The sequence below is a fragment of the Panthera leo genome, chromosome C1, assembly GCF_018350215.1.
Source record: "Panthera leo isolate Ple1 chromosome C1, P.leo_Ple1_pat1.1, whole genome shotgun sequence".
Lineage (NCBI taxonomy): Eukaryota > Metazoa > Chordata > Mammalia > Carnivora > Felidae > Panthera > Panthera leo.
The window spans coordinates 77,752,921-77,767,774 of NC_056686.1; the positions used below are offsets into that span (position 1 = coordinate 77,752,921).

General features: G+C 37.1%; 1 protein-coding gene across 4 annotated transcripts in view; it reads left to right on the forward strand.

Annotated features, from left to right (window-relative positions):
- CC1H1orf146 (chromosome C1 C1orf146 homolog) overlaps window positions 1–14,854 on the forward strand; it is a 56,537-nt gene that overhangs the window by 15,482 nt on the left and 26,201 nt on the right. Inside the window, exon 1 of one of the 4 annotated variants that reach the window (XM_042952811.1) lies at window positions 1,999–2,070. The exons of 2 other annotated variants lie outside the window; for them this stretch is intronic. The gene's annotated coding sequence lies outside the window, so the exon portion shown is untranslated. Of the gene's footprint in view, window positions 1–1,998; window positions 2,071–7,248; window positions 7,290–14,854 lie in introns of those variants that run through there. One more of the 4 variants, XM_042952812.1, reaches the window with a different exon arrangement.

Here is a 14,854-nt window from a genome sequence, read left to right on the forward strand (position 1 = left end):
TTCCAGATTTGGTAGTTTATATCTCCTCCCTCCCCACTTCTTTTTTCTGTTAGTTTAGCTAAATGTCAATTTTTTTCATCTTTTCAAAGAGCCAACTTTCTCTTTCATTAATTTTCATTAATTTTCTCTGGTGTTTTTCTGTATTCTATTTTATGGAATTCTGTTTTAATCTTTGTTACTTCTTTCTAATTGTTTTGGCTTTAATTTGTTCTTCTGGGTTTTTTTGTTTTTTTTTTTTTTTAATGGAGTAAGGTACTAACTTGAAATCTTCTTTTTAAATTTAGTCTTTTAAAGCTATAAATTTCCCTGGATACTACTTTAGCCATATCCTATGAATTTTGATACATTTATATTTCTTCTCACTCAGCTCAAAATAATGTCTAATTTCCATTGTGATTCCTTTTTTGATGCATGCATTTCTCATGTATGTTTAGCTTCTTTATTTGAAGAAATTTGGTTTTATTTGTATCGATTTCTGATTTAATTCTCTTATGGTTAGAGGGCATGCTTTGTATGACTTTGTTTCATGTGTTTTGGGTCTCTGTTAGATGGGTCTCTGTTAGATGTTACGTTTACAGTTGTTACATATCCCTGATATGTTGACTCTTTTATCATTTTAAAGTATCTCTCTTGGTCTCTAGTGATGTTTCTTACCCTCAAGTCTATTTTGTTTTTTATTAATACAGCCACTCCAGCTCTCTTATACTGTTTGCATGGTGTATCTTTTTCTTATGACTTTCAGTCTGTTTATATTCTTGAATCTACGACAGCGTATAGTGGATTTTGCTTTGGAACATTTTTCTGTTCATATTTGATGTAATTATTCAATATGGCTGGATTTATGCCTATTATTTAAAATTTGTAAGAGATATAATCCACATAACACAAAAATAACTTTTAAAGTGAATTAAAATGAATTTTTAAAGTGACTTAAAGTGAATTTTAAATTCAATGATTTTTAGTATATTCACTTTGCTGTACAACCATCACCACCATTAGATCTGCCATTTTGTCATTTATTCTTTATAGGTCTTTTGTTGTTATTCTTCTGTTATTTTTTTTACTACCATTTTTGTGATGTATGAATATTTTTTTAGTTTACAACTTTAATTCCTCTTTATTTTTTTACTTTTTGTTTTTTAGTTACTTTCTAAGTGTTTTTAGACTGTAATATGCATCTCATTATTATTTCCGATTAATACTTGGTACTATAAAGTGGATTCTCCCACTGAGAGATGTTAGAAGTTAAATATATATTTATTAGAATTAAAATAGTTTCTTTCATTGCTAGAAGCCTACTGTTAATATTACCAGTGTATCTCATCACTAATATTATAGGAACATAATTCATTGATCAACTACTTAGTAAACCCCACTATGCTAAGTGTTAAGGGAATATAATAAGGAAGTAAATTCATATCTCAAACAAGTAGAGGGAAAGTCTTCAATGGTATTAATTAGGGAAAGATAATATGGGATAATATTTGAGGTTTTGTACATAGAGATATGAGATTTATATTTTCAGAGATAAGAGGGGCATTTCATTGAGAAACCTGAGAAAATTTTGGAAGTTTAGAATATGGATGATGTATGTAAGTGACGGCAATTAATCAAAATACCACAGACTTCATGCTTAAAATGGCAGATTGACCCCATTTGTTTATCTTCTCTTTTTCTCCAAAGACTTTTGAAATGACAGTAAATATTTCTTTAAAAAGTTAACAAACACAAAGATATGAGGAATAAAATAGCAAATGAGAGATTTAAATGAGTAGGAGGAAGCTAGAAGACAGGAATGGTAATTGATTTGGTTATAAAAGAAAATTATCTATGTGTCTACAGAGGGAGAAATTAATGAGAAAAGAGGAGTTTTGCTTCATGGACCTCCTGAGAGGCTGAGTACTGTACTTAGAAGCATCAGGTATTGGTGCCATCAAGAGCAGAATGTGGAAGAAGGAAAGATTGTTGAAAGTTTATATGCAAATCTATTAGAAGCTCCCTGGGTTCTCTTCTCCATCCTGAACGTCCAAGCAAATTCACTCTACAATTCTCCTATGGAGGAGGCTGGAGGTTTGTTTTCTGGAGTAGTTCAGCTGGGAAGATGGATTTGGGAATACCAGGCAAATGTCTTACCTTATAAGAGATGTCTTCTCTGACCATCCCAACATAAAATAACAGCCTCCAGCACTTACTCCCCATATACCCTGATTTATTTTTCTCCATGGCACATATTACTACCTTCCATCACTCTCTCCTTATCACCCATATTTGTCTTTTGTTTTTTAATTGCTGGAATCATCCCCCTAGAATGGAAGCTTCATGAGGGTAGAGATTTGTCTGTTTTTTTCACTGTTGTGCCCCAGTCCCTATAATAGTATCAGATATGTACATAAATATTTTTTAATTAATAAATACATAAATAAGAACAATTAAGGATCACTAGACATTTGAGGAAAACTTCCAACACGAAAACTAGATAAAATAATCAGAAAAAAAGAGACCTATAGAAAACAGACCATATGGACAACAGAAGAAAACTTTTTGAAGATGTAATTAATTACCTCAGGGAAATTACAGATTTTTGAGTTCATAAAATAAAGAGATGCCATAAAGGAGAATGATCAGAGAGTAAGAAAGAACCTCTAATAACTATATATATCATATATATGATATATATAATCATATGATATATGTGATATATATCATATATAATCATATGATATATGTGATATATATCATACATGATATATATATATCATATATATGTATATGTATCATATGTATATATGATAGTTTAAATTTTAAAAAACAAAACTCTTGGCTTCTGGTTGCCAGTCCAGCATGTAAAGAGCATGGAGCTAGTAACTCCATCCTATTAATAAGTTAAAAGCTGAACAAACTGAAAAATCAACAACTCTTCTTAAATCTGCCAGGGAAGTGAGATTGCATGGCAAACTTCTGCACCCAAAATTTTAGAGGCAGAGAGATTGATACAAAGAATCACCTAATTGGAGCAGAAACCTCTGCAGGAACCAGTACTGGGATAGGAAAATCTAAAGTGTAATTGAAGAATTCCTGAAAGCACTGTGTCAATAAGTGCAGAGATCAAATCATTAGGGGACCCTGTCTTAGTTTGACCTGCCATAGCCATTCCCATAGACTGGGTGGCTTAAACAGCAGAGATTTATTTTCTTAACAGTTCTGGAGGCCAGAAATCTGAGATCAGGGTGCCATCTTAGTGCGGTTCTGGTAGGAACTTGCTTCCTAGCTTGCAGATAGCCTTCTTGCTGTGTCCTTATATAGCAGGGAGAGAGAGACTGCACTAGCAAGCTCTAGCATCTCTTCTTATAAGGGCGCTGATCTCATCATGAGGGGCCCACACTCTTGATCTCATCTAAACCTAATTATCTCCCACAGACCCTATTTCCAAATACCATCACATTGAGGATTGGGGCCTCATTATATGATTTTGGTGGAACGTAATTCAGTCCATAGCAGGCCTCTGCACTTTGTGAGTTCTACCTCCAGGAGCTCTACCAGGTTCTCACAGTGAATATTGAAGAAAACTTCCTTTGTGCTTCTGGTTGGGGGCTGGGGGTGGGGGGTATTTTGAAATATGCAAGCATCCTCTTCTTTTTTTTAATATGAAATTTATTGTCAAGTTGGTTTCCATACAACACCTAGTGCTCCTCCCAACAGGTGTCCTCCTCAATACCCGTCACCCACCCTCCTCTCCCTCCCACCCCCATCAACCCTCAGTTCTCAGTTTTTAAGAGTCTCCTATGGTTTGGCTCCCTCCCTCTCTTACTTTTTTTTTTTTCTCCTTGCCCTTCCCATGATCTTCTGTTAAATTTCTCAGGATCCACATAAGAGTGAAAACATATGGTATCTGTCTTTCTCTGTATGACTTATTTCACTTAGCATAACACTCTCCAGTTCCATCCACATTGCTACAAAAGGCCATATTTCATTCTTTCTCATTGCCAAGCAGTATTCCATTGTGTATATAAACCACAATTTCTTTATCCATTTATCAGTTGATGGACATTTAGGCTCTTTCAATAATTTGGCTATTGTTGAAAGTGCTGCTGTAAACATTGGGGTACAAGTGCCCCTATGCACCAGCACTCCTGCATCCCTTAGGTAAATTCCTAGCAGTGCTATTGCTGGGTCATAGGGTAGGTCTATTTTTAATTTTTTGAGGAACCTCCACACTGTTCCAGAGCAGCTGCACCAGTTTGCATTCCCACCAACAGTGCAAGAGGGTTCCCGTTTCTCCACATCCTCTCCAGCATCTATAGTCTCCTGATTTGTTCATTTTAGCCACTCTGACTGGCGTGAGGTGGTATCTCATTGTGGTTTTGATTTGTATTTCTCTGATGAGGAGCGACATTGAGCACATAGACCAATGGAATAGAATAGAGACTCCAGAATTGGACCCACAAAAATATGGCCAACTAATCTTTGACAAAGCAGGAAAGAATATCCAATTGAAAAAAGACAGTCTCTTTAACAAATGGTGCTGGAAGAACTGGACAGCAACATGCAGAAGAATGAAACTAGACCACTTTCTTACACCATTCACAAAAATAAACTCAAAATGGATAAAGGACATGCATGTGAGGCAGGAAACCATCAAAACCCTAGAGGAGAAAGGAAAAAAACCTCTCTGACCTCAGCCGCAGCAATTTCTTACTTGAGACATCTCCAAAGGCAAGGGAATTAAAAACAAATACGAACTATTGGGATCTCATGAAGATAAAAAGCTTCTATACTGCAAAGGAAACAACAAAACTAAAAGGCAACTGAAGGAATGGGAAAAGATATTTGCATATTACATATTGGACAAAGGGCTAGTATCCAAAATCTATAAAGAACTCCCCAAACTCCTCACCCAAAAAACAAATAATCCAGTGAAGAAATGGGCAGAAAACATGAATAGACACTTCTCTAAAGAAGACATCCAGATGGCCAACAGGCACATGAAGAGATGCTCAATGTTGCTCCTCATCAGGGAAATGCAAGCATCCTGTTCTTAAAAATTCTGCCCTCAAGAGAAACTACCAGAGCCTAATCCTGTTGGGCTTTTATCATAGCCTAGTCAACGTGGGAGAAGGGAAATACCCAGCTTTAGTCCCCTCCAGGCATCCTGTCTCACCTAACCAGAGGAAATAATGGACAAACACAAGTGAAATTCTCAGCTAAGGGGTGCAGGCTCCCAAAAAGACTGAGACCTAATAATAAGACTATGGAATGCTTCTCCTCCCTGTACACCTTACCACTGTCACCAAAGGCCTGTGTACCAGAGTTTCTTTTACCAAGTACGTCATGTTAGGCTTTAAACAAAAAATGATAAGGCATGCTAAAAGGCAGAAAACATAATTTGAAGAGACCATAAACATCAGAACCAGACACATCTAGTTGCAGCAGGAATGTTGTAATTATTAGACTAGGAATTTAAAACAACTATAATTTATATGTGGAGGCTCTAATGGAAAAAGTAAACAATATACAAGAACAGATGGATAATGTAAGCAGAGAGGTGGAAATTGTAAGAATCCAAAAAGAAATGTTGGAGATAAAAGACAATGTAACAGGAAGAATGCATTTGATGGGCTTATTAGTATAATTGACACAGCTGAGGAAAGAATCTCCGAGCTTGAGAATATGCTAATAGAAACTTCCAAATCTGAAAAGCAAAGAGAAAAAAAGTCAAAACAATTGAGCAAAATGTCCACCAGCTGTGGGACAATTAGAAGTGTAATATACGTGTAATGTGAATATCAAAAACAGAAGAAAGAGAAAGGAAGAGAAGAAATACTTGAAGCAGTGACTAAGAATTTCCATTTCCCCAAATTAACGCCAGACACCAAACCACAGATTCAGATATCTCAGGGAACGCCAAACAATGATAAATGCCAAAAAACTACCTAGGCATATTAGACTACAGAATATCAAAGATAAAATATCAAAGAAACCACCTTATCAGAGGAGCAAAGATACAAATTACGTTACACCAGATCTTGCTGGTGCTGTCACTCTCTCTGTGCCATGTGAGGATGCAGCAAAAGGTGGCCAACTGTCTGCAAGCTAGAAAGAATGTTCTCACCAGAACCCATCTAGGATGGCACCCTGGTCTTGGATGTAATTGGATGTAAACCATGCAAGCAAGAGTGTGGAGTGAAATATTTAAATTATTGAGAGAATAAAACCACCCACCTGGAATTTTGTGTCCTGCTGTCTTCCTTCAAAAGTGAGGGAGAAATACTTTTTTTCTCACATAGGCAGAAATTGAGAGATTTTCCTGCCAGTTGATTTGTTTTTCAGGAAATGCTAAGAATTTCTTGAGAGAACACTTTATGTTAACTAACTGGAATTAAAATAAAAACTTTAAAAAATGAAAATAAAAACATCGTACAACTTAAAACAATAAAAAAATTTCTTGAGAGAAGGAAAATGATAGTGTCAGGAACTCAGATCTATATAAAGAAAGGCAGAGCAATAGAGAAGGAATACATGAAAGTAAAATAAAAACTTACTTATCCTTAATTCATTTAATAGATACGTTTTTTTTTCCCAAATAATAGTAACAACAGTGTATTTGATGGTTATAGCTGATGTTAAAGTGAAAAAAAAATGACAGCAGTGACATAAGGGATGGGAGGGCGGATTTAGGAATGTTTTTTATTATAAGGTACTTGTACTGTTTATGAAGTGGTATACTGTTATTTGAAAATAAGCTTGGCTTGGGGCGCCTGGGTGGCTCAGTTGGTTGAGCATCCGACTCCAGCTCAGGTCATGATCTCACAGCCTGTGAGTTTGAGCCCCACGTCAGGCTCTGTGCTGACAGCTTGAAGCCTGGAGCCTGCTTTGGATTCTGTGTCTCCCTCTGTTTCTGCCCCTAACCCACTCATATTCTGTCTCCGTCTCTCTCAAAAATAAATAAACATGAAAGAAAATTTAAAAAAAAGAAAATAACCTTGGCTTGGTTATAAATGTATATTGCACACTCTAGAGCAACCGCTGAAACATAGTAAAACAACAAAACAAAAAAGCCTTTAAGGTTGGTTGGGGAATAACCTGGAAAATGACAAGAAAAAAAAAATTGAAAACAGGAAAAGACTAAGATCAAGCTGTGAGATCTAATACCCAACTGATAACAGTTGAAAAAAACAAAATGAAATACAAAAGAATATTAGGAATATTAAATATTTGATTCTGGTTTTCTAGGATTGAGGAACATGAGTATCCAGATTAAAAGAGCTCACTGAGTACTCAGTACAATTCAGGTAAAAAGATCTACCCAAAAACACATTGTTGTGAAATTTCAAAAGATTAGAGGTTAAGAAAGACCCAAAACATGAAGGTACCATAAAAGCTTTTGGAGAAAACAAATGAAAAATAAGTCACTTATACAGAAATAGGAATCAACATGGTATGTCCACAGCTACATTGGTTGTCTAGATGACAGTAGAGTAATATTTATAAAGTTCTTAAAGAAAACATATCTAATAAGATATATATATATATGTATATGTATATATACATACACACACAAGCATGTATATAAGTACAAACACATGCATATATACATATAAGTATCAAATATGGAGATAGAATAAAGACTTTCAGACATGCAAGTGCTCAAAATACATCTATATATTATCTGTTTGCTTTGCATCTTTTTAAGAGAACTACTAAAGAATGCTTCATAAACCACAATGAGATACCACCACACACCTGTCAGAATGGCTAAAATAAACAACTCAGGCAATTACAGATGTTGGCAAGGATGTCGAGAAAGAGGAGCCCTTTTGTATTGCTCGTAGGAATGCAAGCTGGTGCAGCCTCTCTGGAAAACAGTATGGAGGTACCTCAAAAAATTAAAAACAGGACTATCCTATGACCCAGCAATTGCACTACTAGGTATTTATGCAGAGGATACAGGTGTGCTGTTTCAAAGGGACACATGCACCCCAATGTTTACAGCAGCAGTATCAACAATAGCCAAAGTATGCAAAGAGCCCAAATGTCCATCAATGGGGAATGGATAAAGAATATGTGGTATATATATATACAGTGGAGTATTACTCGGCAATCAAAAAGAATGAAATCTTGCCATTTGCAACTATGTGGTATTATGCTAACTAGAGGGTATTATGCTAAGAGAAATAAGTCAGTCAGAGACAAATATATGACTTCACTTGTGGAATTTAAGATACAAAACAGATGAACATAAGGGAAGGGAAGCAAAAATAATATAAAAACAGGGAGAAGGACAAAACATAAGAGACTCTTAAATACAGAGAACAAACAGAGTTGCTGGAGGGATTGTAGGTCAGGGGGATGGGATAGATGGGCAAGGGGCATTAAAGAAGACGCTTGTTGGGATGACCACTGGATGTTACATGTAGGGGATGAATCACTGGATTCTACTCCTGAAGTCATTATTGCACTATATGCTAACTAACTTGGATGTAAATTTAAGAAAAAATATATATATATTTAAAATATATATAATATATAATATATTATAATAATATATATATATTTAAAAAATCTTTCAGCAAAACAAAAAATATATATAATATATAATATATTATAATAATATATAATTATATATATATATATATTTAAAAAATCCTTCAGCAAAACAAAAGAATACATCAGGGAAAGGGAAACATGGCTCTAACACAGGAGAGAGGTGAAGGGAAATCCCAGGATGACAGCTAATGAATCGGGCCCAGGTAAATATCCACTTTATATCTGCAGGAAAGGGAAGGGAACTAGGGAGAAAAGTGTAACTAAGGGATTATTTGTGTTGGTTTGAAAAAAGTGCTGAAGGTCTTATAAAAATGGTTTATTGTTAGGTTTTTGTTGAAAGGTTTGACTAAAGTAAATAATTATGGTAATAATATATTTGTATTTTACTATGTATTATGTCATTTTATTTTTTTAACCACTCTGAGGGATATCAGCAAGCCAATATTATTCATCTCATAGTATGTAATTATATATATGTTAAAAATAGGCTTAAAGGCATTGAGTGATTACAGTGTTAGAGGTAAGAATAGAACCCTGGTCTAACTCCTGTTGTGTTTTTCCTATTATACAATCGATCTTCTACCAAAAGGTTTGAATGTATACCTTATGTTTGATATATTCCACATACACTACACATCCTCACTGCATCATAAAAGCCATAAGCACCCATTTTGTCTTTTGTATTCTCCTCTCCCCCATCTGCCCTCCCCACCAGTATTTTAACATTCTTTCTTGTTCCTAACAATTTTTTTTTTTTTTTTTTTTAGTTTTTTACCTTTCACTGGACACTAAGGTGACACAAACCTTCATTCTGCCTCTAGAATTTGTCTTTATATTTGATCCTCCTGGCTTTTGAATTGTACCTTTCCCTTTTGTTTTCTTTTTTCTTTCCTTTTCTTTTCTTTCTTTCTTTCTTTCTTTCTTTCTTTCCTTCTTTCTTTCTGACAGAAAGAGAGCTTGAGCAGGGGAGGGATAGAGAAGGAGGGAGAGAATCCCAAGCAGGCTCTGGGCTGTCAGCATGGAGCCCAATGCCTAGCTTGAACCCATAACTGTGAGATCATGACCTGAGCTGAAACCAAGGGTCGGACACTTAACCAATTGAGCAACCCATGGGCCCCTGGGGAGAGAGAATCTTGAGCAGGCTCCACACCCAGCATGGAGGCCCATGTGATCTCACTACTGTGAGATGACCTGAGCTGAAATCAAGAGTCAGATGCCCAAGAAACTGAGCCACCCAAGCACCCCTATTTTTTTGTTTTGTTTTGTTCTTTCTTTCTTTCTTTCTTTCTTTCTTTCTTTCTTTCTTTTTTTAATTTTAGAGAGCATGCGAGCAGGAGAGAGGGACAGAGGAAGAGAGAGAGAGAATCTTAAGCAGGCTCCATTCTCAGTGCAGAGCTGAATGTGGAGCTTGATCCCATGAACCTGGGATCATAGCCTGAACCAAAATCAAGAGTTGGATATTCAACTGAAAGAGCCAGTTGCCCGTATTTTCTTTTTTTTTTCTTTCTTAAAATATCTATCTCTCTTTCTATTTATGATTTATTTATTTTTGAAAGAAAGGAGAGAGAGTGCACAGGGGAGGAGCAGACAGAGAGGGAGAGAGAGAATCCCAAGCTGGCCCCACACTATCAGCATGGAGCCTGATATGGGACTTGAACTCATTAACTGAGATCATGACCTGAGCCAAAATCAAGAGTCAGATTCTTAACCAACTGAGCCACTCAGATGCCTGTATTTTGTTCTTTTAAACATATTTGGAAATGAACTTTTATACATTTAACTATGGATGCAGTTTTTTTTCTTTTTTAAATTTTAAATTTTTAGAAAAATGTTTATTTTTGAGAGTGAGAGACAGAGCATGAGTGGGGGAGGGGCAGAGAGAGAGGGAGACACAGATTCTGAAGCAGGCTCAGGCTCTGAGTTATCAGCACTGAGCCCAACATGGGGCTTAAACCCACAAACCACAAGACCATGACCTGAGCCAAAGTCTAACCGATTGAGCCACCCAGATGCCCCATATTTTTTATTTATTTAAATTCAAGTTAGTTAACATACAGTGCAGTATTGGTTTCATGAGTAAAATCCATTAACTCATCACTTACATACAATACCCAGTGCTCATCCCAGCTAGTGCCCTCCTTAATCCCCATCACCCATTTAGCCTATCCTCCCACCCACCTCCCCTGTAGCAACCCCCAGTTTGTTCTCTGTATTTAAGAGTCTCTTATGTGGCACAAAAACAGACACTCAGATCAATGAAACAGAACAGAGAACCCATAAATGGACCCACAAACGTATGGCCAACTCGTCTTTGACAAAGCGGGAAAGAATATCCAATGGAATAAAGACAGTCTCTTCAGCAAGTGGTGCTGGGAAAACTGGACAGCAACATGCAGAAAAATGAACCTGGGCCACTTTCTTACACCATACACAAAAATAAACTCAAAATGGATGAAAGACCTAAACAAAAGACAGGAAGCCATCCAAATCCCCGAGGGGAAAGCAGGCAAAAACCTCTTTGACCTTGGCCACAGCAACTTCTTACTCAACACGTCTCTGGAGGCAAGGGAAACAAAAACAAAAATGAACTGTTGGGACCTCATCAAAAATAAAAAACCTGCACAGTGAAGGAAACAATCACCAAAACTAAAAGGCAACTGATAGGATGGGAGATTTTTGCAAATCACCTATCAGATAAAGGGTTAGTATCCAAAATCTATAAAGAACTTATCAAACTCAACACCCAAAAAACAAATAGTCCAGTGAAGAAATGGGCAAAAGACACGAATAGACACTTCTCCAAAGAAGACATCCGGATGGCCAACAGGCACATGAAAAAGTGCTCAACATCACTCATCATCAGGGAAATACAAATCAAAACCACACTGAGATACCACCTTACACCTGCCAGAATGGCTAACATTAACAACTCAGGCAACAACAGATATTGGCGAGGATGTGGAGAAATAGGATCTCTCTTGCATTGCTGGTGGGAATGCAAGCTGGTGCAGCCACTCTGGAAAACAGTGTGGAGGTTCCTCAATAAATTAAAAATAGAACTACCCTACAACCCAGCAATTGCACTACTAGGCATTTATCCAAGGGATTACAGGTATGCTGTTTCGAAGAGACACATGCATGCCAATGTTTATAGCAGCACGATCAACAATAGCCAAAGTATGGAAAGAGCCGAAATGTCCATCGGTGGATGAATGGATAAAGAAAATGTGGTATATATATACAATGGAGTATTACTCGGCAATCAAAAAGAGTGAAATCTTGCCATTTGCAGCTATGTGGATGAAACCAGAGGGTATTATGCTAAGCAAAATTAATAAGAGAAAGACAAATATGACCTCACTCATATGAGAACTTTAAGATACAAAACAGATGAACATAAGGGAAGGGAAGCAAAAATAATATAAAGGAGGGGGACAAAACATAAGAGACTCTTAAAGATGGAGAACAAATGGAGGGTTACTGGAGGGGTTGTGGGAGGGGTGATGGGCTAAATGGGTAAGGGGCATTAAGGAATCTACTCCTGAAATCATTGTTACACACTATGCTAACTAATTTGGATGTAAATTAAAAAAATAAAATTATTTAAAAAAAGAATCTCTTATGGTTTGCCTCTGTCTCTGTTTTTATTTTTCCTTCCCTTTTCCTATGTTCATCTGTTGTATTTTTTCAATTCTACATATGAGACTGAAATCTCTTTTATTCTTTTTTTTTTTTTATGTTTTATTTTATATTTGAGAGACAGAAAGAGAGAGAGAGAGCATGAGCAGGGAAGGGGCATAGAGAGGAAGACACAGAATTCAAAGCAGGCTCCAGGCTCCAAGCTATCAGCACAGAGCCCAATGCGGGGCTCGAACTCACAAGCAGTGAGATGATGACCTGAGCCAAAGTCGGGCGCTTAACTGACTGAGCCACCCAGGCACCCCAAAATCTCTTTTGTTCTTGACTAGACTCTGCTGCAACTCATGGAACTCAATGCCATATACCTCTTTTAGTTTAAAACAACTTTGCATCCAGTTGGCCTTATTTTAGGCAAGAATAAGCATTTGGAAAATATTTCAAATTCTTCAGGGATGATCCTTATATAATGGAATACCAGGTACCTACTTCCCGAATGGCTGTTTGCTTCTGCCATATCGCCATCGTATCGGGTCATCCTCTTCAAAATATTTCTTGACATCCAACAAGATGTTTTGTAAGCATGTAATTCTATTTGAATATTTATTATGATCTATGACATGGTGCCCAGGGAAAAGTCCCAGAAGGTCATTTAATTCCTTTCTGACTACATATCATTCCATTTACTAAACGGACTTTCATCAGCATGAGATTTTCGTAATGGGAAAAGCTCTCACCAAGAAAACAGCTTCTGTAGAACCTAAGCTTATTCATTTACTACTTAAGAATTTAGGAATTCTTGGGGCACCTTGGTGGCTGACTCAGTTAAGTGTCCGACTTTAGCCCAGGTCATGATCTCACGGTTCATCAGTTTGAGCCCTGTGTCGGGGCAGGAGCCTGGAGTCTGCTTTGGATTCTGTGTCTCCCTCTCTTTCTGCCCCTCCCCTGCTCTCACTCTATCTCTTTCTCAAAAATAAACATTAAAAAAAAGAGGAATTTAGGAATTCTTCTGTTTACACAGGTTACTTTACCATTTGTACACTAACTGCAGATCTGGGTTCATAGCATGGTTTTTTAAAATTAATGTATTTAAATTCACATTAGATAACATACAATGTAGTATTGGTTTCAGGAGTGGAACTGATTCATCACTTACATATGACACCCAGTGCTCCTCCCAACAAGTGCCCTTCTTAATCCCCATCACCCACTTAGCCCATTTCCCCACCCACCTCCCCTCTAGCAACCCTCAGTTTGTTCTCTGTATTTAAGAGTCTTTGACAGCTTGCCTGCCTCTCTGCTTTGATCTTATTTTTACTTCCCTTCCCATATGTTCATCTGTTGTGTTTCTTAAATTTCACATACAAGTAAAATCACATAATATTTGTCTTTCTGACTGACTTATTTCACATAGCATACTCTAGCTCCATCCACATTGTTGCAAATGGGAAGATTTCATTCTTTTTGATCACTGAGTAGTATGAGCCATCGTATATGTATACCACATCTTCTTTATCCATTCATTATTTGATGGACATGATGTGCTCTTTCCATACTTTGGCTATTGTCAGTAGCGCTGCTATATAAACATTGGGGTGCATGTGCCCCTTTGAATCAGCATTTTTGAATCCTTTGGATAAATAACTAGTAATACAGTTGCTGGGTCGTAAGGTAGTTCTATTTTTAATTTTTTGAGGAACCTCCATACTGTTTTCCACAGTGGCTGCACCAGTTTGCAGTTCCAACGGCAGTGCAAAAGTGTTCTCCTTTCTCTGCATCCTCACCAGCATCTGTTGTTTCTTGAGTGGTTAATTTTAACCATTCTGACATGTGAGGTGGTATCTCATTGTGGTTTTGATTTGTATTTCCCTGATGATGAGTGATGTTGAGCATCTTCTATGTGTCTGTTAGCCATCTGGATGTCTTTGGAGAAGTGTCTATTCGTGTCTTCTGCCCAATTCTTCACTGGATTGTTTGGTTTTTGGGTGTTGATTTTGAGAAGTTCTTTATAGATTTTGGATACTAACCCTTTATGTGATAGGTCGTTTGGAAATATCTTCTCCCATTCCATCGGTTGCCTTCTTGTTTTGTTATTTTCTTTGCTGTGCAGAAGCTTTTCATCTTGATGAGGCCTCAATATTTCATTTATGCTTTTGTTTGCCTTGTCTCCAGAGACATGTCTAGTAAGAAGTTGTTGTGACCGAGGGGTGCCTGGGTGGCTTAGTTGGTTAAGCATCTGACTTGGCTCAGGTCATGATCTCGTGGTCCGTGAGTTCGAGCCCCATGTCAGACTGTGCTGACAACTCAGAGCCTGGAGCCTACTTCAGATTCTGTGACTCCCTCTCTGTCTGCCCCTTCCCCACTCACACTCTGTCTCTCGTTCTCAAAAATAAATAAACATTAAAAACAAAAAACAAAACAAAAAAAATGAAGTTGCTGTGGCTGAGGTCAAAGAGGTTGTTGCCTGTGTTCTCCTATAGGATTTTGATGGTTTCCAGTCTCACATTTAGGGTTTCATCCATTTTGAATTTATTTTTGTGTGTGGTTTAAGAAAATGGTCCAGTTTTATTCTTCTGCATGTTGCTGTCTGGTTTTCCCAGCACCATTTGCTGAAGAGACTCTCTTTTTTCCATTGGGCAGTCTTTCCTGCTTTGTCGAAGATTATGTGGCCAGA